The sequence below is a fragment of the Pogona vitticeps genome, chromosome 2 (genome assembly GCF_051106095.1).
Source record: "Pogona vitticeps strain Pit_001003342236 chromosome 2, PviZW2.1, whole genome shotgun sequence".
Classification (NCBI taxonomy): Eukaryota; Metazoa; Chordata; class Lepidosauria; order Squamata; family Agamidae; genus Pogona; species Pogona vitticeps.
This window is the reverse complement of record NC_135784.1, coordinates 187,067,579-187,090,804: the sequence shown is the minus strand read 5'-3', so window position 1 is coordinate 187,090,804 and position 23,226 is coordinate 187,067,579. Positions and strand designations below refer to the sequence as shown.

The 23,226-nt window shown below is 42.7% G+C and overlaps 1 long non-coding RNA gene across 1 annotated transcript; it reads right to left on the bottom strand.

Annotated features, from left to right (window-relative positions):
• Positions 1-1,007: 1,007 nt before the first annotated feature.
• Positions 1,008-2,762, bottom strand: LOC144587147 (uncharacterized). The gene is made up of 2 exons (XR_013542348.1): positions 2,508-2,762; positions 1,008-1,143 (listed from the first exon to the last, which is right to left on the bottom strand). It is a non-coding gene; the product is annotated as an uncharacterized LOC144587147 (long non-coding RNA).
• Positions 2,763-23,226: the final 20,464 nt, after the last annotated feature.

Sequence of the window (23,226 nt, the reverse complement as noted above, 5' to 3'; positions counted from 1 at the left end):
ACACATAGTAAATGTTATCTAAAGCATTTTATATAGATTTTCTTTATATAATTGTTTAGCCATTTCTGCCTCCACATTTTCTGTCAGGTCTATATCAATATCATTTCATATGTCAATTAAGTACTATTTGTTTTGCCTCACCTTAAGAACCACCATGTTATGCCTTTACCCTGATTAGTGATCCCTTATTTCAGTTTAATTCCCTTTTCTAATATATAAAATATGTCACCTTACAATTCCAGAAGTTAGGTGTGTACATGCATTCAACATTGAGGGCCATCTCAATATTTTTTTTTCCTTTACATCTTTCTAAGTAACTCCTTATCTTATTTGCCTTTTCCCAATTCTTATTCCTAACTCTCCAAAAATTCTGCCATCCCTTGAATCGTCTGGGATCATTTTATGCACTTGATCTATCTCCAATAGATCTTCCAGGTTATTTTTAATTAATTATTGTTAATTATTGTTTCTTTTAATACTTGGTTTTATATTGCTCAGACGATAATCCACCCCGAGCAGATTTGTTTGACTCTAGATGGGTGGGGTAAAAGCCAAATAAATAAATTACTGGTGAAGAAAATACAATTAATGTCATTAACTCTTAACAGAACATCCTGTTTCATCCACTCTCAACCGCCAACCCTCTCTCTCCACTCCAAACTCCAAAATCAGAAATCCTCTCATCTCCTTCCCATCTCCAATCTAACTCTCTTCTCCCCATGCAGAAACTCTTATATCTCCTGACTCTGCCTCTCTAGCACTCTCATTGATTCATACAGATAGCATATTAATATTCATGACCACAGATAGCCTTTGAAATTCTACCCAAAACTCTGGATATAAACAAGATGGGGTATGGTGGATGGAGCTGTGGCAAAAGAGTGGTTCAGGTCTTTACCTGAGGCCTATCTATAGAGACCTGGGCAGAGGAAAAGCACTGACAGCTGCCACAATGCCTCTTCAACTATGACAAAGGTCTTCCACAATGACACTATAGACATTTGGTCATCTTTTCTTAAACTTTGTGTTCTTTTACTGTTGTGTTTCTACTTTTCTAAATGTCTGTATATCCATCTGAATCAGATTTCAATGTTCTTTTTTCTTTATGTGATTTAATCTCTCCATTTCTAATAACTTTTGTACCTGCAGTTTAAACAGAGTAAAATTACAGTATTATCTTTTTGTAGCAATATGGTGTATACATTTTTTTTTAAAAAAAAACATTTCTCCTTTCCTTCTTCATTTCCTTAAACTGAGCATTTTCTGTTATCCTCTCATTTATAATTTTCAAGTTTGGCTCATTTTCCTTTCTGTGCGTATTGATCTCCATTTTGGTTTATTTCCGTGATGTCTTTCTTTTCTTTACACCCCTCCTCATCCTGCTCACCACTTCCATCTGTGCTTCTCCTTGCTGCCTCTCACTTTCCATGTCTCCTTGGTTTCCTTTCAGTCACCTTCTCTGGAATGTTGGCAGTGACATTTCTCCCTCCCCCATCTCAGCCCACAAAACAAAGAAACTAAATAAATTATTAAAAGCCAGCTGGCATGCCGGCTGGCAAATTCTCTTACTGAAGGTTCTGCATTCCGAAAATCTTGCTTCTCTATAGCAAATAAATAGTTAGGCTCTCTAGGTACCGCACCCTTCTTGCCAGATCCTGTGAATGATGGATTACACTGCAGTATAGGCTGGAGCACTGCAGAAATAAAAGTCTGGAGCAGAGAAGGGAGGAGCAGAAGAAAGGCTGTCAGCATCAGAGTGGGAAGGAGAGAAATTTTGCCACATACATGTGTGTTTAAGCACACAAATATGCCTGTATCTTCAAGAATCACTGTTCTGTAGACTGAAAAGGAGTTTGGGAAAGGGAGTCCAAAGGCTGGCTCTAACAACTAGTTGTGCGGGTATTTTAAGAAAAAGGGGAGTAGCATAAGGGACAAAAACGGCAGACAAAGAAAGCGTGACAGAATGTTGAGATTTGGAAACAACATGAAGATTCTATGTCACCCAGCTGTCTGCTTTTTTGCTGGTGCTCAGCAAAACCACCACAAGGGGAAAAAAGCATACAGATGCTTGAGGCGTGGCTATTGCCAATCATCTTGGAACACTGGATTATCATGCAGCAGAGAAATGGGACAGGATGTTCAAGTCAGAATGTATAAAGCTGGCTGAGTGAGGCAACTGTAGAGCAGATTGCACCAGAGACTGTGCAGAAGGATGGGTGAGAGTGTTGGCAAAGGAAACTGTCTCCATCAGAACTGGAAGAGCAGAGAGCCCTATAGGCCAGAATTAGCTAACTGGCTTCAGAGCATATCATGAAGATTTTGGACTGAGGTAGCACAAGCATGTAATATATATGATGTTTATGTGAAAAGCACTGAGATCCACCTAACACATTCTTGATTGCTAAGTTATTTCATCTCAATAGAGAGTTCCCTGGCACCATATTTATTCCAAAATCTACACAAAGAAAGGAATTCTGTTTTGCATCTGTTCTCTCCATTTTGTTTACCTTCTCTCCCGCACAGTTTAACATGCCTTCCTTCCTTTTCTCCTCAGTCCGTCCTTCCAATATCTTTCTTTCATTCTTTACCATCTTCACTTCTTATCCGTCATCCAATTCATTCTGATTCCTTATTCACATATTTTGTAAAGGAAAGAACAGCACATTCTATATCCTTCTGTTGTGATCCAGTTTGGACCGGCAGGCAATAGTAAAAGCAGCTTTATAACTGTGGCAGCTGTTTTCTCAATTTCAGATACGAGTATCTCCCAGAAAGAGGAAACAAGCTGTGTGGAGGGAAGAAAGGGGGGGAGGGCAGAGAGGGGTGTGTGTGTGTGTGTGTGTGTGTGTGTGAGTGTGTGTGTGTGTGTGTGTGTTTGTCATTTGTGTAATCAGCCTTCAGAAAGAGTCCCCACCTTGCAACTACAACCTGCAACTCCCACACTATTCCCTCCTCCCTCCTGCTATTGAAGCCATTCTTGCAAGCCTCATCTTCTACCATTCCCCCCTCCCATCAACCCTCGTGGCATCATACTGCATCACACACAGCTTCCATCTACAAACTGACCTACTTTTCTCTGCAAGGCATCTCTTCCCCCTGTTTCCAACAATAGCACTGTATGAAACAGAAGGAATGTGGAGAGAAGGAGTCCCGGCTCATACCACCAGCTAAAAGAGCATTCACAATTTATATAAGGCAAGAAATAAGATTAAATACAGAGTCCTTTTCTCCTACATATTTTGAGCATAAGTTCCTGTTGGAGAATACAATGGGTTTGGGGGTGGGAGGGAGAAAATAATAACTCCTTCCCAAAAGGGAATGATCATAATTCACCCCCATACTCCACTGCCTCAATACTGCTATTTTAATGTGCAGGTGCAACATATCATGGGAACCCAACTATAAGTAAAAATGTTCAAACATGATTAACTAGTACTTTCTACAGAAAACACATAAATAGTAATTAATATAGGTAAAGGTAAAGGTTCCCCTTGACATTTTCAGTCCAGTCGTGTCCGACTTTAGGGGGCGGTGCTCATCCTGCTTTTCAAGCCATAGAGCCAGCGCCTGTCCGAAGACAGTTTTCCGTTGTCATGTGGCCAGTGTGACTAGGGAACGCCGTTTTACCTTCCCACCGAGATGGTACCTATTTATCTACTCGCATTTACATGCTTTCGAACTGCTAAGTTGGTGAGGAGCTGGGACAAAGCAACGGGAGTTCACTCCGTTGCGTAGATTCGATCTTACGACTGCTGGTCTTCTGACCCTGCAGCACAGGCTTCTGCGGTTTAGCCCACAACACCACCACATCCCATATAATTAATATACCTATCTTTAAAACAACGATGCATATGAGTATGCAGGAAAAAATTGTGTTTGAATTTGGTTTAGCATGTTAGAAATCTCTTAAAAGGTGACTACACAATGCACATGGAAACATAGGTTGTTTTGCCTGGGAAACATGTTTTTTTGGTTGGAAAGTGAGGTACTTTACTCAGCTGAGAGAAAGTGATTTCTTTTCATTCACTCGTGAAATTGATTTATTTTCAATCGTATTTGCATATGTGAGTATCTCCGTCACTGGTAGATTGGGTTTGTGGGGTTTGCCAATCACTAGTCTGCCTTCTGCGTTCCCTCTCCTCCACCCTGTGTATGTATGTGCTCATGTGTGTCTCCCTCCTTTGTTAGCCTAGAAGTGTCAATCTAGTAAAAAACATCTCTCATGAGTTTCGGCTGTGCCTAGGGGTCCCCCCCTCTGTGTGTGTGTGTGTGTATGAGAGAGAGAGAGAGAGAGAGAGAGAGAGAGAGAGAGAGAGAGAGAGATCAGTTTCAGCCCTGGCTCCTTTTGCTGCCTCTCCTTCTCCCCGCCCCCCCCCCCCATTGTGTGTGTCTGTCTGTCTGTCTGTCTGTCTGTGTCTGTCTGTCTGTCTCCATGGGTGTGTGTGCTGGGCTGCAGGGAAACTTCTGTTTTCAAAAATGTTTATGTCATTTTGTATTAGCACTATCCCAGATTGCAAGAAATAAAAAAATTAAAAATAACACCATAGCAACAGTGGTGAATGGTTGTGAGAAGCAAACAGGTGCAAACCAAAGCCACAAATGCAATGATTATAAAAGCCCAGGTAACCCCTTCAACTGATATACAACGCAGTTTAAAAACAGAACAAAAGTTTTTACAAGAGGACACACACTCCAACCCAAAAACCACATGAATATCACATGACTTTAAACCAAACTTTAAAACCCCAATGAATCACCCAATTTATTTTAATAGTGGAACTATACCCTGAGTTTGGGCAACATCATTTCACTCAAGATCTTCACATATACATGCACACAGCTATTTAAAATGGGTATATATTGTACATACAGTTACCAGAATTCTGCTGGGATTCTACTCCAGAGTAAGCAAAATAGGACTAGTTGCAGCAGCAAATTTCAACTAATTAGTAAGACTCCAGCTGCATGGCTGGTTGCATGCAAGGCACATGACCTCAACCATTCTGATTAGCTGCAATTCACCAACACAAGTTATTCAGTTTTATTTGGTCTACAGAAAAAAAAAATCAACAGGATTTTGGTCAATACATTTTTGCTGTAGGAACTGTGGTTCAACACAGCTAATGCAGAAAGTTCAGAATTGCAAAAGGAAGAGATAAAACAAGGAGAATAGAAACAAAGAAGTCAAGAATGACTAATATGAGAATACATAGTTACAATGGCATAATAGCATAGCATAGGCATCCTTCAGTCTCGAGAGACTATGGTAACATGCTCTGAATCGAGGAGTGTCCTCTCCAGAGCATGAAGCCCGGGTAAGGTAATATGGAGGATAGGCTGTTACCCAAGCAGCAGATCCCCCCTCTCCACATTGCTGAAATAGTCCAATGGAAAGGCAAGAGCCAATACAACTGGTTCCAGCAATGTCGCAGGAGTTGGCAGAATGACACATGCTGCCTTCGGGACTCCAGCTCCGGATTTTGCCTCGAGGTTAACTCCTGAAGCCTTTTCCATGGGTGGATATAGCCACAAGGCAGTGGGTTTGAAATCGGAGTTTTCCTTCTCCTAGATGGGCTGCCTTCCATGGCTGACGAGCCCCACCTACCCGGCCTGCTCTTTAATAGTGCAAAAGTATGATCTGATCCTTAAAACTTTCCTGACTCCCAGACTTATGCAAATCTAATTGGCTTTCCTATTTACCATTTTAAGGCCAGGGACATGCTCTTTTAAAGCAGGAAGTCCCACGCCTAAGCCCCCCCCAGGCCATGTGGTCAGGAGACAAAAAGAAAGCCCAGGAAAAAGAACTCAGCAAGGCATCCATGCAAACATACCTGGTCTTCGCCCTCAGCCCAGCTTCCTAGGGAAAAGGGTCCAGGGTCCTGGGACACGCTCTTTTAAAGCAGGAAGTCCCACGCCTAGGCCCCACTCCCAGGCCATGTGGTCAGGAGACAAAAAGAAAGCCCAGGAAAAAAACTCAGCAAGGCATCCATGCAAACATACCTGGCCTTCTTCCTCAGCCCATAATTTATGGAGAATTTCCCCTTGTTCAAAAATCTCCACATTATCTGTCACATACTGATAGATGATTCAGCATGCAACAGATGTCTAGACAGGCTTTTGTCTTTTTTTAAATTTTCATTTAACTATAACATAAACATAAAATACATAAACCAAAGTACAAATGAACTGTGTTCCCCACCACCATAGGCGGGACCTCTCCCAATAATCTTCTTCTTCCTCCATCTATATTCTTCTTCTTCTATTATTGTCCTCTTCTCCAGAACTGCATTGATTCTTGATTTGGAGCTTTCCCTTTTCCTCTTGTTAGCACATATTCCAAAAATCTGCCCGTTATATGATAAAAATTATTCTTTTTCAACTCTCCTTTCTTAACCTTTAAATTACAAGTTAACTTATCATTTATAGCTATACAGTATTCCATATTTCATTATACCAGTCATCCATTCGAAATTCAGATTTTGTTTCCATTGCCTAGCTATTATTAATCTAGCTGCTGTTAATAAATTGGTAGTCAATTCTTTAGTCATCTCATCATATTCCACATTCTCAATATTGATAACAACGTTATCTCAGGATTAAATTCTATGCCTTTTTCACATATGCCATTTAGTTCTTTAAAGATTAGTTTCCAGAATCTTTGTACTTTTTCACATTCCCACCACGTATGAAAGTATGTACCAATTTCCTTCTCACATTTCCAACAGACATTCAGATAACTAGCGTGAATTTTATTTAATTTTGTCAGTGTTAAATACCATCTTAAGCCAAATTAACATTTTTTTCTCTTATTCTCATTGACATAAATCTTAAAACCCTCATTTTCCACATCTTCCTCCATTCTTCCTCATTTATTTTTTTTTCCAAAATCTTGTTCCCACACTAACTTCAGGCATTTAACACAAGGAAATTTGTCTGTGTAGCTATGCAAAAGGATTTCAGTCAGCATTAAATAAAGTATTTAGAGGTGATAACATAAAGCCCTAGACTGTAGCTTAGTAAGTTTGTGAGGAAAGGAGCCATTCTCCATATAGCCAGTATTAAAGTGGTAGGACAGGTTCCGTCCTATATGCAATGGTAACATTACTGAAAGATTCTTCCATATTGCTTCGTGTTCAACTCCAGAAAAGTACTTTCTCTTATAACAAGAGTGAAAAACCTCAGGCCTGTCAGATGTTTTGGACTTCCAACTTCCAGAAGCCCCAGTAACCAAATATAACTGAATATTAAAATTATAGTTCAAAACATAGACATGGAACTGATTAGGCTGCAGATGGACATTGTTGCCCTGCAAGAGACGAGATTGCCAGACATGTGATCTGTCAAAAAAAAATCTCATTCTTTTGGCAGGGAAAATCATTGAATGAAACCAGGGAATACGGTGTTGGCTTTGCAGTCAGAAATACTCCGCTGAGATCCATTGTTCCACCTATTGTGGGGAGTGAAAGAATCCTGTCTCTGCAGCTCCACTCATCAGCGGGACTGGTCACCCTCATTAGTGCATATGCACCAACACTATCATCTACAACAGAACTCAAAGACAAATTCTTTGACAATCTGGCAGCTATTATCAAAAAAATCCCCAAGAGAGAGCCGCTGTTCATTCTCGGAGACTTTAACGCTAGAGTTGGTGCTGATCACAATTCTTGGCCCATTTGTCTAGGCTGTTTTGGCATTGGGAAGATGAATGAAAATGGCCAACATTTGCTGGAGTTTTGCTGTTATTATGGTCTTTGTGTCAGCAACACATTCTTTAATATGAAGCTTCAACATAGAGTTTCCTGGAGACATCCAAGATCAAAGCATTGGCATCAGCCTGATTTGATCTTCACTAGATGTTCTAGCCTTCCTAGTGTTATGATCACACACAGTTATCAGGGTGCTGATTGCGATACTGATCACTCCCTGGTGTGTAGTAGAGTAAAACTGCAAACAAAGAGATTGTATCACACGAAAAAGGAAGGAAGACCACGTATCGACATCAGCAAGACTTGTGATCAAGGAAAAGTGGAGGGATTTGCCCAAGCGCTCGAGGAAACCTTTTCAGGCCTGGCTGATGCAAATGCACCTGAATGATGGGAACATTTCAAGAATGCTGTTTATAACACCACCTTGTCCACATTTGGCAAGAAGACCAAAAAAAGGCAGCAGACTGGTTCGAAGCCCATTCGGAGGAGTTGATGCCAGCCATCAAGGAAAAGAGGAGAGCTCTAGCAGTATACAAAGTCTGCCCTAGTGAGTACAACTTGCAGGCTCTTTGAGTTGCTCGTAGCAAAGTCCAACAGGCTGCCAGGAGATGTTCTAATGATTATTGGATTCAGCTTTGCTCTCAGATTCAGATAGCAGCGGACACAGGTAACATCAAGGGAATGTATGATGGTATCAAGCAGGCTTTGCGCCCAATACAGAAGATATCTGCTTCTTTGAAGACTGCTACAGGTGTGATCATTCAGGACTGAGCACAGCAGATGGAACACTGGGCTCAGCACTATTCTGAGCTTTATTCCAGAGAGAATGTAGTAACTGCAAAGGTATTAAATAACATTGAGTGCTTGCCTGTCTTGGAAGAGTTGGACAGCGAACCAACTTTAGCAGAAATAAAAGTGGCCCTGGATTCCCTCACCTCCAGCAAGGCACCTGGGAAGGATAACATCCCTGCTGAAGTCCTGTAAAGAGATAATCACCACTGAGCTGTATGAAATATTTTGTCTTAGCTGGAGGGAAGGTGGAATATATAATCATCCAATCTTTTCATATTAAGTATACAAGCATGTAATCTATTCATTTTCCAATAAAAGCTCAACTTTCTACTTCTTTTTTAAAACTATTTGATTACCCCCTAGCTTTCAACTTGCAATTATGTTATAATTTGAATCTAAGTTATTCCAATACTATCAGGAAACCGAGACCAGTTGTGAAATACATCCCCTCTTTCACTTTCCTTTTGTCTTAGACATACATTCAACAGGCCTAACAAAGTACAGTATACATTTCAATCACTTCTCCTATTTTCTCAATATGCTTCTTTTGTTTCTGTGACTCTATTTTCTTCCATTTTTTTAGAGGGAAAGACAGATCCAAAACAGTAATTCGATTTTTAACCTCAGATTTTCTGACTGTTGTAGCTACATTGCTTACTGGGTGACACATAATCCCCTTTAGATTGCCTGGTATCGCACTCACTACACACAGTTCTGGCATTTCTTTTAACTGTAGTTTAACATCTGGAATTTTCTCTTCCCTTAAATCTTTCACTAAGCCTTCGATCTGGCTGAGATGCTCATTTACCTGCTTAAATCCTGTCAATATTGTCATTTGCATAATAACTTGCCATTCTTTATCTGACAAAGTCTCTGACCGTTGATATCTCATTTTTCCAGGGGGCAATTCCATCTTTCCAGTATGTATGATCTGTATATATAACGCTCTTTAGTTTCCACTATTTTATCAACAAACCAAGCCCTCCCTTGGTACTTCCTCTCCCCCTTACCCAGATATTATAATATATAAATTAGCTTCTAGTCCAATGCATTAAATTACAACTATGGCAGTATTGTCAGGATCATACACAGTCCAGTCCAAAAAACCCCCCCAAAAACAAGAAAACAAAAACAAAAAAATCAGTCTAGTCAGCAAACACAGGAAATAAGTCTCTCTCACAGATGTTGTTATATTCCGTCTGACTCCTGTCCAGGTTTTGTAAGCTACTCCATCCATTCAGTCATTTGTCTCGCTGTTGATTTCCAGACCTTATTTTTTCTTTTTTGCTTCCCAGAGTTTATTCCTCCTTCAAAGACCCAGCAAGGTTCTGTTAACAGGGTGCCATTCATCAAACTCCTCAGTCTGTTCACTTCAGATCGTATCGCTATTAATTCACAGTCTGTTTTTTTTAACTTCCAAAAGCTTATTCCTCCTTCCCCCCAAAAAAATACCCAGCTCAGTTTTGCTATCAGAGTCCCACACAGTCTAAGAAAAAAAAAAGATCCAGGGTGTACAACATTCACCAAGTTTTAGTCCCTTAAAGCCTGTCCAGTATTATTTTCTCTGGGATTTTTTTTACAAAAGCACCACCTATTTCTGTCTCACTGTTCTCTCAGTTCGACCTTGAGCCAGCTTACTAAAAGTCTAGTTCTCTTTCGTTTTTGAAGCGCAAGCTGGCATGCCAGATACGCCACTGTTATCTCCTTTTGGTCAAATATTTTCACTCTCGCTTCTTCTTCATTTTAATAAGGTTTTTCATAAATCAAGGGCTTCCACTTACTTTGTTACATATTTTCGCCGTGCTTCTTGTTCTCTTATCCTCGGCGACGGAGTTCTCCTGGCTGATTTGCCAAAGATGGCTTCCCATCTTCGGTCTGTGCTTGTGTGAATTTTCAGAAGGAAGAAAAATCGAGTTGCTGCCCAATCTTCTACCTTCTGGAGCTCACCAACTGCTTCAGAGAGGTCTCTCCTGCCCCCCCTTCGATTCCCCATTTTCTAGGGGAATCCCAGACCGAGCGGTTCCAGCTTTTTTCTGGGAGGTGTTCCCAGAGGCTGCTGGCTGCACCACGACAAAGCTCCTTCTCAGGGCACTGTAGTTTTAAATGGCTCAATATCTGAACCCTTTGACATCCGAAGCAGAGTGAAACAGGACTGTGTCCTTGCGCCGATCCTGTCCATGTGGGTCTTCCTCTTTGTCGATGATGCAGCTGTTGTTGCCCACTCTGCTGAAGACCTCCAACAACGCATGAATCATTTTAGTAAGGCCTGCCAAGACTTTCGACCAAAAATCAGCCTGAAGAAAACACAAGTCATGGGCCAGGGCGTGGACTCACCTCCCTCTATTACCATCTCCACACAAGAATTGGAGGTTGTTCATGACTTTGTGTACCTTGGCTGAATGATCCCTGACACTCTCTCCCTAGATGTCAAGCTGAATAAACGCATTGGCAAAGCAGGTACCATGTTCTCTAGACTCACAAAGAGAGTATGGCTTAATAAGAAGCTGACGGCATATACCAAGATCCAGGTCTATAGAGCCGGTGTCCTGAGTACACTCCTGTACTGCAGTGAGTCCTGGACCATTTGTGCACAGCAGGAGAGGAAGCGGAACATATTTCATATGCATTGTCTCTACACATTTTTGGTATCACCTGGCAGGACAAAGTTCCAAATAGAGTAGTCCTAGAACAAGCTGAAATTTTTAGCATGTTGTGAGCGAGAGATGAAAAGTGTGCCATCCTCCAAGAAAGAGCAGAAGTGAACAAGGGTTGTGTCGTAGGAGAGCTGATTAAGACTGACGATACAGAGAGAGGGAATAATACAGCAGTGGAAGTATTCTTGGCAAAGGGCAGACAGAAGCATGAGGGGGAGGAGTTAGATATTTTGAGGTGGGACGAGATAAAAGAGGAGGAGAGAGGGGACAGACAGACGGAACATAGAGAGAGAGGAATACAGATGGATGAGACGGGAGAGGAAAGGGATAGATTGGCGAAACTATTAAGAGACTTTCCAAATCTCATGACTGACGGAGGACTGCTCCCAACTCCCAACAGCGCCATTAAGAAATATAAGTATGAGACAGGAGTGGGATGGAACTTGGGAACAGCCTCTCATTCACAGGCTCTGGAGACGAAGGAAACCCACTCTGGTTTCAGTCCTTATCTCCCGTGGCTGGAGGGGAGATATGTGAAACACCCATGCTGCGGGACAATATGCGCAGTGCTGAGCGCACCTGCACAGAACCAAGTTATGACCTGTACCCATGGAGTGAGGAAAATGTGAAAGATGATAAGAATGTTGGAACAGTTAAAGAGAAATATTACAAGTTGTTGCCAGAGGTTGAACTGTTCGACCCTTTTGGTTTGGGAATTCCTGATATTAAGCAAAATAAAGAACCGTTTTTTGTACCTGCCGCTTTGTCACCGTCTATTCTTCCTGCCGAAACCCCGGGCCCACCTCCACTTACAAAAGAACCCAATCACACATGTATACATTACTGAAACAGCAACGTCTACATTGGCTCAGGCATGTCGTAAGAATGGCTGATGGTCAGATTCCAAAAGGTGTCCTGTATGAAGAATTAGTGCAGGAAAAGCACCCCAGAGGGAGATCACGGCTGCAATACAAGCACATCTGGAAGCGGGATCTGAAGGCCTTAGGAATGAACCTCAAGAGATGGAAAATCTTGACATCTGAGCGTTCAGCCTGGAGGCAGGCGGTGCTTCATGGCCTCTCCCAATTTGAAGAGACCCTTGTGCAGCAGGCCGAGTCAAAGAGGCAGTCCCGAAACCAGCAAAATCAGGGAGCTGGACAGGGTACAGATTGTATTTGTCTTCAGTGTGGAAGGGATTGTCACTCTTGAATTGGCCTTCTCAGCCACACTAGACGCTGTTCCAAGTCCTCCATACAAAGCACATTACCACAGTCTATCGAGACTGAAGGATGCCTAATCCTAAATTCAAAACATCTGTATGACCAACATTTCCCTAGCTCTTCTTATAGCCTGATCTTGTATACCAAGGACAGGCAACCTGTGCTCTCCAGCTGTTTCTGCATTGCTAGGAAAATAACAAATATGAACAATGACTTGGCTAGGAGGAAATTGTTCCATCACACATATGGCAACACCGACTAGGCACATGTGTGAAGCAAATAATCACAGCTAGAGGCAGAGCAGACTAGGAAACCAAATACCCCCAAACAAAACAAGTAGTTCATTCTGCTCCTCATAGTCAGTAAAAGCAGTCTGGGACAATTTCAGTTGTCAATATTTCACTGTGAAACATGAGCCTAGTAGGTCCTTTTGGAAGTAGATAACCCTCATTTTTGCTCGTTTAGCTTTGCAATGTGGAAGAGCAGCTCTGTCCAGTACTCATCAGCTGAGCACAGAAACGTCATCACTGAGGTTTCCTCCATTTTACTTACATCCCAGTATTTTCTAAAAAGCCAGCTAGGGACATAAAAAAGGCCAATAAATACACAAAGTTATCACTGTGGCAAACTTAGTGCACTCTCCCACTCCCATTATGGCTATTCTGCACCCTCCATATTTAAAGCATAACAAAAAGCACTAAGGAATCAGACCAAGGGCTTATCCAGTCCGGGATTCTGTTCCCAAAGAGAGATCTACGGAAAGCCCACTATCAGGACATAAACACACCACCAACATCCTGCTTACGCTACTGGAAATCAGGGCTACACTGGTTATCAACCCTTCGCCCCCATCAATTTGTCCAATTCCCTTTTCAAGTTGCCCAAATACAACAGCAGTTTATATTTAGGAAGATATGCCAAAAGTTACGATTTTCCCCCCTCCGCCGCCCCTTTTGGACAACAGGCAGCGTGGAGGCTATCCATCACCACCTCTTGAGGAAAGAAGCCTCGCGCTCTTCTGCCGAGTCAAGAAGTCCTCCTTTTTTTCTATTCTGTGAATCTCACCATCCATCTTTACTGGATCGGTGATAGTTCGTGCATAGGGAGCTTGTGCCCCAGAACCTCCCTGGAACTTGGAGGTCAGTTTCCTTACTCGATCCATGAGCCGCCTTATTTCGTCCACCTCTCTGAACCCTCACCTGTCCCCCTCCCCCAAACGCCACCGCACTTTTCTAAATCCAATAAACAGGCTTTTCCTCACAGGGGAAACCGCAATCTAGTCCCTCCACTCCTTTTGGGTTGCCTTTTGTAGGTTTGTTTGCCCTACACATTAATAATGCCCTTTCGGAAGTTCACTCGCCCGGAGGGAAACGCCGCCTTCCGAGCGCGGCCGCACGAGCTGAGACGCTCCCTTGAGGAGACAACAAAGACGAGGACTGAGGAGAGAGAAAGCTTGGCGACCCGCACGGTTATTTACCCCTCGCCCGCCGCGCCCCCCCCCTCCAGTTCCCTCCCAGGCGACTCCCCTCCCTGCTGCTGCCGCTGCCGTCACGCAGCAACAGCAGCCGTAGCCGCAGCCGCCCGCCTTTTGCCAGGAAATTGGGGGGGGGGGGGCAAATAGGGCGAAGCGCGTAAGCAGGCCAGCCATGCGGCGGTTTCTGCAGCAGCCTGAGGTCACAGCGGAGCTTCGCCGCGCCTCCTGCTGCAGCTGCTGCAGCAGCCGGTTCTCGCTGGCTTGTACCAGAAAACGGGGAACCTGCGCAAAGGCTGCAACGCCGCCGGCTTCCAATTGGCGCCGGCCAAGAGGGAACGTGGCGCCCCCCGGAGTTCGCCCGCCAGCCCGGGCGTCACGCTCCCTCGGACAAGTGACGCCCCCGCCCGCCGGCCCGCCCGCCTTCCTTCCTTTTTTGCTGCTGCTGCGGCTCAAGTGTGAAAGCCGTCCAGGCCTGCAAGGCTGGCTGGTTTTCTTTCCTTCGTTGGGGGGGGGGGAACAGGGGGCGAGCAGCCAGACCTTTGCGCGGCCACGCAGGGCCACGTCATGTTCTCGGTTGCCACAGAACCTTGCCCGCGTTTCTGGAGCTTAACTGGTTTTCTGGAACCTCTACACTAGTTGTTATTCAGAAACACCTGGCACAGCCAAAATTATAAAAACATTGACTGGTATGATATAACAGATGCAAATTTTAACCAAAAAATTAAGTATCTCTTAAATATCTGTGCAGTATGTACCCTGTTCCTAATACAGTACTGCCGGGTTTTTTGTGTGTGTGTGGTTTTTTGTTTTTTTGTTTGTTTTTTGGTAGCTCTGCTCTGATGGTGTGATTTCCGAGATCCGCAACTGCTTATAGTACTGGGTGAAGTTTCTTGATATTGTTCCCAAAGCCCCAATGACTATGAGGACCACTGAAGTGTGTTTCCTCCACAAGCAAGATGTTTCGATTGTTATGTCTCTGTACTTTGTTTTTCCAATTCTTTATTTTCAACTCTGGCATCCCCTGGAATTGCAGTAGGAATAGGCTAGGTCCTAAAGTGGCTGTGGAAGGAATATGTAGGGTCATTTCCTATACTTACTGATTTATTCCAGCAACATCGCAGGAGTTGGCAGAACGTGTTGCCTTTCCATTGGACTATTTCAGCGACGTGGAGAGGGGGGATCTGCTGCTTGAGTAACAGCCTATCCTCCATATTCCTTTACCCAGGCTTCATGCTCTGGAGAGGGCACTTCTCGATATAGAGCACGTTACCACAGTCTCTCGAGACTGAAGGATGCCTATGCTATGATTTATTACATTTCGGTCTTGCCTTTCTTTGAAATTTGCTCAAGGTGTCATACGTGGCTCACCCCTTCCTCACTTCACCTTAAAACAACCCTGTGAGGTAGGTTAGGCTGACAGACCGACAGAAGGGAATGGCGCTGAGAACTCCCTGCTTGTCATCCAGGGCTCTGAACACTAGGATGCTCCCTATCTGTGGATGGTGGTGTGTGGTGTGTGGCAGATGCTTTTACGGAGGATCCTTTCCTCTGCTGGCGTGTTCTGCCCAGGAGTTGGCTATTGAAAAACACATGCCTCTGAAGTGAGGCTGCAGGCTGTGAAATAAAGAGTGGCACTCCTCTGTAATGTGCCCCAAGACCCTTTGCTGACTTTCCTGCAGCTGGAAGATTCTTGTTATTGTTATTCAAAAATACCAGGCACAATCAAAATTATAAAAACGTTGACGTTTATAATACAACAGATACACATTTTTACAAAAAGCCTAAGTTGTTGTTGTTTCTGTATCCAAACTGATAGACACTTTGAATATAACAAACTAGACACAGTAGTAAGAGAACAAAGAAATGTCTGGAAAACCAGAGGATGCCAGAATTGAAAATAAAGAATTGTAAAAACTTTTTTTAAAAAAATACAGAGACCTGGCAATCGAAACATCTTGCTTGGGTATGAAACATACTTCAGTGATCCCCGTAGTCATCAGGGCTTTTGGGAACGATAATCAAGAAATTTCACACAGTATCACTAGCAGTTGCAGATCCCAGGAATAACACCAACAGAGCTACAAAATATTAGGAACAGCATATATACCATGTCAATATTTAACCTAGACTTAGGTTTTTGCTTATCACTTGTATCTCTTATATACATAATATCAGTCAATGCTTTTATAATTTTGATTGACTTTGTCTGGTATTTTTGAATGATGATGATGATGATGTGCCATCAAGGCAATTCTGATTCTGAACATCCTTTTCAGGGTTTTTTAGGTAGATAGTACTGGTAAATTCAAAAGAAGGCGGTGCCTTGAAATGGGGAGCACAATATCTGCTTAGAAACAAATATGTAGGAACAGGAGGGTGCTGTCAGGTGGAAGGGCACTTGACGCCAGCTTAGCAAAAGATACTGTGCAGCTGCTGTGCCATTTTTTGTTAACCAATTTGCTGTGAATAGGGATAAAATGGAAAGAGCTGTGGGAAGAAATGGAAGTTATGAAGGGAAAACAGTGAATTCTAGATCCTTCTCCCCATACAACTCCATGATGAAACAGTCTTTGCATTACTAAGGGGAAGTTTTTGGCTAAAATAAAATGGTGCTTCACTGGAAGCAACTGAGGCAGTAGGTGGTCTGCATGGACTGTACGCATTATGCTTTTCAATAATATTTTGATCCAGAAATTGTTCAGGGCGTGCCACCAACATGGCTTTCATCTCATCCCTGCAACTTATTTTGGGGCAATTGGGAAGCTAGACTTCCAAAAGTGCAAGCTTCCCATGAATGGTAACACAGCTCCGTGCCATTAGAAGACTCTGCAAATTTGCAACCTTGCTGTACTTTCTGCATTATTAAAATCTGCAGGACTTACTAATAGACATCATTCAGTCTCGAGAGACTATGGTATCATCGTGCTCTGTATGGAGGTCTTTGAACAGCGTCTAGTGTGGCTGAAAAGGCCAATTCGAGAGTGACAATCCCTTCCACACTGAAGACAAATACAATCTGTCCCCTGTCCAGCTCTCTGGTTTTGCTTGTTTTGGAACTGCCTCTTTGCCTCGGCCTGCTGAACAAGTGTCTCTTCAAATTGGGAGAGGCCATGCTGCACCGCCTGCCTCCAGGCTGAACGCTCAGATGACAGGGTTTCCCATCTGTTGAGGTCCATTCATAAGGCCTTCAGATCCCGCTTGCAAATGTCCTTGTATCGCAGCTGTGGTCTCCCTCTGGGGTGGTTTCCCTGCACTAATTCTCCATATAGGAGATATTTCGGAATCCGACCATCAGCCATTCTCACGACATGCCCAAGCCAACGTAGACAACGCTGTTTCAGTAATGTATAAAGGTAAAGGTTCCCCTTGACAATTTTTTTTGTCCAGTCGTGTTCAACTCTAGGGGGCGGTGCTCATCCCCGTTTCCAAGCCATAGAGCCAGCGTTTTGTCCGAAGACAATCTTCCGTGGTCACATGGCCAGTGCGACTTAGACACGGAACGCTGTTACCTTCCCACCGAGGTGGTCCCTATTGATCTACTCGCATTTGCATGCTTTCGAACCGCTAGGTTGGCGGGAGCTGGGACAAGCAACGGGCGTAATGTAATACATGCTAATGTATACATGCTAAAAATTCCTGCTCGGACTTATACAACAGGATTCTCATTCATGTCGAGCGTATTAATTTCCATGACAGATGGACACACCTGGCAACATTCCAATGGGAATCTACTCCATGGGTCAGGGCTTTCCACCCAACCACCCTTATTGGGGTCTAGAACTGCTACATCACAAACACTCTTTTCCAACAACACAAGAGGCGACTCTATACATGGAAATCACCAGATGGGCAATATCGAAATCAGATTGATTATATTCTCTGCAGCCAAAGATGGAGAAGCTCTATACAGTCAGCAAAAACAAGACCTGGAGCTGACTGCGGTTCTGATCATCAGCTTCTCATAGCAAAATTCAAGCTTAGACTGAAGAGATTAGGAAAAACCACTGGGCCACTCAGGTATAATCTAAACCAAATCCCTTATGAATACACAGTGGAAGTAAAGAACAGATTTAAGGAACTAGATTTGGTGGACAGAGTGCCTGAAGAACTTTGGATAGAGGCTCGTAACATTGTCCAGGAGGCAGCAACGAAAACCATCCCAAAGAAAAGGAAATGCAAGAAAGCAAAGTGGCTGTCCAACGAGGCCTTAGAAATAGCAGAGAGGAGAAGGGAAGCAAAATGCAAGGGAGATAGGGAAAGTTACAGAAACTTGAATGCAGACTTCCAAAGAATAGCAAGGAGAGACAAGAGGGCCTTCTTAAATGAACAATGCAAAGAAATAGAGGAAGATAACAGAAAAGGAAAGACCAGAGATCTGTTCAGGAAAATTGGACATATTAGAGGAACATTTTGCGCAAAGATGAACATGATAAAAGACAAAAATGGGAGGGACCTAACAGAAGCAGAAGACGTCAAGAAGAGGTGGCAAGAATACACAGAGGAATTATATCAGAAAGATTTGGATATCCCGGACAACCCAGACAATGTAGTTGCTGACCTTGAGCCAGACATCCTGGAGAGCGAAGTCAAGTGGGCCTTAGAAAGCCTGGCTAACAACAAGGCCAGTGGAGGTGATGGCATTCCAGTTGAACTATTTAAAATCTTGAAAGATGATGCTGTTAAGGTGCTACATGCAATATGCCAGCAAGTTTGGAAAACTCAGCAGTGGCCAGAGGATTGGAAAAGAGCAGTCTACATCCCAATCCCAAAGAAAGGCAGTGCCAAAGAATGCTCCAACTACCGTACAATTGCACTCATTTCACACGCTAGCAAGGTTATGCTCAAAATCCTGCAAGGTAGGCTTCAGCAGTATGTGGACCGAGAACTCCCAGAAGTACAAGCTGGATTCCGAAGAGGCAGAGGAACTCGAGACCAAATTGCTAACTTGCGCTGGATTATGGAGAAAGCCAGAGAGTTCCAGAAAAATATCTACTTCTGCTTCATTGACTATGCGAAAGCCTTTGACTGTGTGGACCACAGCAAACTATGGCAAGTTCTTAAAGAAATGGGAGTGCCTGACCACCTTATCCATCTCCTGAGAAACCTATATGTGGGACAGGAAGCAACAGTTAGAACTGGTCATGGAACAACTGAGTGGTTCAAAATTGGGAAAGGAGTACGGCAAGGCTGTATATTGTCCCCCAGCTTATTTAACTTATATGCAGAATACATCATGCGGAAGGCTGGACTGGAAGAAACCCAAGCCGGAATTAAGATTGCCGGAAGAAATATCAACAACCTCCGATATGCAGATGATACCACTCTGATGGCAGAAAGTGAGGAGGAATTAAAGAACCTTGTAATGAGAGTGAAAGAGGAGAGTGCAAAAAACGGTCTGAAACCAACATCAAAAAAACTAAGATCATGGCCACTGGTCCCATCACCTCCTGGGAAATAGAAGGGGAAGATATGGAGGCAGTGTCAAATTTTATCTTCCTGGGCTCCATGATCACTGCAGATGGAGACAGCAGCCCTGAAATCAAAAGGCGCCTTCTTCTTGGGAGGAAAGCGATGACAAATCTTGACAGCATCTTGAAAAGCAGAGACATCACCTTGCCAACAAAAGTCCGAATAGTCAAAGCTATGGTTTTTCCTGTCATGATGTATGGAAGTGAGAGCTGGACCATAAAGAAAGCAGACCGCCGAAGAATTGATGCCTTTGAATTGTGGTGCTGGAGGAGGCTCTTGAGAATCCCCTGGACTGCAAGCAGAACAAACCTATCAGTTCTAAAGGAAATCAACCCTGAATGCTCACTTGAAGGACAGATCCTGAAGCTGAGGCTCCAGTACTTTGGCCATCTCATGAGAAGAAAAGAGTCCTTGGAAAAAACCTTGATGTTAGGAAGGTGTGATGGCAAGAGGAGAAGGGGACGACCGAGGATGAGATGGCTGGACAGTGTCTGCGAAGCAACCAACATGAACCTGACACAACTCCGGGAGGCAGTAGAAGACAGGAGGGCCTGGTGTGCTCTGGTCCATGGGGTCACGAAGAGTCGGACACGACTAAACGACTAAACACACACACAGAACTGCTACTTGTTACAGTAGTTTATTGTATCTTCTGGTGGAGCTGCCTTTGAAGTCAGGTTATACATGCTCCCTGGAATGCTTATGAACGTGATATGTACAGGGTTCAAAAGAAAGCTAAGAGATTTCCATCTTTCTTTTACAAGAGCATGGGACAGAGTTGTATTTCAGTTTAAGGCATTGAATTAAAATATAGGCTGATGTCACAGACGTATTAAAATCATGGGCAAATCAGTACTGATTCCAACAGATCTACACTGCCTCCTTAAGTTTTTTCACATGTGCTGTGAACTCAAGGCTAAACTATGTTTTAAACTTAAGTATGTTTCAAAACAGTATGCCGTACAATTTCTTTGTTTTCATTTATTATGGATTTATTTATTTTTTTATTGCCCATAGGAATTCCAGAGGTAGAAAAGCTTGAGAGGTCATGTGATCATCAATATTTGAATAACAGGTGACAAGAAAAATAGAGTGGGCATGATTTCTGCTGTACCACAGTGGGAACTGAATGAACAGATTCAAATTAAAGGAAAGCACATCAGTTATCTATTTAAAAAAACAAAGCAAATGTAAGAACTAAAGATTTTTTAAATGTTATAGACATATTTTAGTGTTAGCTTTTGCAGGTTAGAAGAACTTCCCAGCCGTGAGAGCTGTTCAAAATTACTTTGAAAGGTACGAAAGTCTCTTTCATTTGTGCTTTGGATGGTGATCTGTCAGGGATGTTTTTCCTCCATCAGCACAGGATTCAGCTGACTCTTAGGGTCCTTCCAGTTCTACAGTTGCATGATTCTAACTAAAAATGTTTCTTCACATAGAAAATGCAGGTGATGCACAAAACAATGAAGTATTTGAGGCCATAGTTCTTCCATCAGATAGTCCAATGCATCTTCCTTTCTCAGAACTTTCAGTCTTCTCCATAACATGTAATCTTTACATGTAAACATGAAACTAAGACAAAGTTTTTGAAATGAAACAGACACATAATAAGGCAATACTTATACATACTGGAATTGGTCTGCATTTTGTTGTTATGTGTTGTTAATTTACATCTGACCAACTGCAACTATATCTGGGTTTCTGAGATACAGTGGTGCCTCAACTTACGAATGTCCCGACATACGACCATTTTGAGTTATGACCAGTTCCAACTGCAAAATTTTGCTTCGAGTTGCAGCCGGAGCTTCAAGTCACAACCCCAAAAAAAAGGCCGGGAAAAAAGGCAGGGAATTCAAATTGCTAACCATTGGTAGGCGAAGAGGCTGCTGCTTTGTAGATCACCTCAGCAGTTAGAGAGTGTGCGATCAGAGGAGGCTTCGGACTGGTGCTGCTTTCTACTGTACTTTTTAAAAACTGTTCTGGGTGGGTTTTGCAGCATGGTGATGGTTCTTGCGGGGTTTGTTTGCTTTTTGGGTTCCCCCTTATTTCCAATGGGTCTTGTGGGGTTTCTTTGCTTTTTTTGCATTTCCGAAGGATCTTGCACAGTTTATTTGGTTTCTGCTTTGCTTTTTTGCATTTCCGATGGCTCTTGCACAGTTTTTTTCCCCTTTGGCCGGAATGGATTAATTGTGTTTCTGATGGGCCTTGCAGTGTTTTTTTGGTAGGGTTTTTTGGTGATTTTTTTCCCTTTGGCTGGAAAGGATCGATTGCATTTCAATGCATTCCTACAGGAAATGGTGCTTCTACTTACAATTATTTCAAGGTATGACCGGAGTTCCGGAACCAATTAAGTTCGTAAGTCGAGGCACCACTGTATTCAAAGAATGATTTACAGTACCATTCACACACACGTGAGTTTCTGTGACTGAGCAGGAATTTAAACCAGCTCTTCTGAATCGTAGGTCAACACTCTGTCTACTACAGTATACCACACTGGCTCTCAGTTTGTACACTGCTAGGCAAATAATTTTGCAGATCAGAGTGGAAGAGAGGGCCTAATTGCACAGACCATTTAAATCCTTTTGTTTTTCTCCTTTTTAAATATCAATATATTTGGATGTCTAGTCATATGGTATATATACCACTGGGCCCATTCACATGGTGGTCAGTTCAATGGGTGCATTTCTTGCTATTTGTACCAGTTATGTAGGTTATGCATGCCATCTCATATAAATCAATCCATTTGCCATATCTGGGTCCCCGCTGACCTAAAATTTTCTTTTAAAAATTAGTAAGTATATATTGCTATTTTCCTGTTAATCTGGTGATATATGTCACCTGCAGCCCTTCCTTCCATCTTTATTTAATTTTCAGTTGTTCATTCCCTTCTCCACTTTCTGTTTTCTTCCTCCCCCTTTTCCTTCTCCCCTTTCCCCTTCCCTCCTTTACTCACTCATCTTCTTATTTTTCCTGTGTATTTCTTCCTCTTTCTTGGTTTTCAATTTTTCTTTTCCCCTCGGAACAGCATTAGGAGGAGGAAGTGGGTTTTAAAACACTTGCACAATATTGTGAAGAGCAGGGCGAGAGAGAGAGAGAGTGCAAGGGAGTGGAGGAAGGATGTCTCCTTCTGAGCAATGTATTCATGTTGCTGCTGCAGCAGCAAGAACTTTCCACAGACAACAAGCAATTTAGGATAACTATTTTAGAAAATTAATTTAAGAAGGGTACAAGCAAAATAGCCATGCAGTGGCCATGGTGCCCTTAAACAGCAGCATTCACATGCACCAAAACAATAAGGATTGAGGTGGCACGAGGATTGGTACATTATAAAACAGTTATGCTGGTGAGATGGAAAAAAACTAATTAGCTAGCCAAATGAATCAATGTTACCTCTTCACCATGTGAAAAGAAATTTATAAAACCATTTAAATAATGGCAGAATTTATTTAACTGATGTTCTTTTGGCATGTGTGATTGAGCCCCAAGTATATAGATTAATAAAAGCCTTAGAATAATGAGCTGAACTTTGGGGATGTTAATGTTTTGCAAATAATGAAGAAAGTCAGAGCATATTTTTCAATACACGAGCCATTATTAGGATACAACTAAACAGTCAAGTTATCCTGGGCTGGATCTGTCCAAATAAGATCACATTGAGGTATGCTATGCTATTTACAGCCATCCTTGCATTCACACACAAGCACTGGGATTTTTGAGACAAGAAACCTCACAGCACCTCAACGTGACCTATTTAGCTTGTTCCCCTCTTTCTCTCTCCATGCTTTCCATGTTCTCTCCTGTTTTCCCCTCATACCTTTCCATTTATAATTGTTTCTTTATATGTTTGGGAGAAAGTGGCTCTTCCAAATGAGACAATCAGCTTTATAAAACGACTATACACAATAGAAATA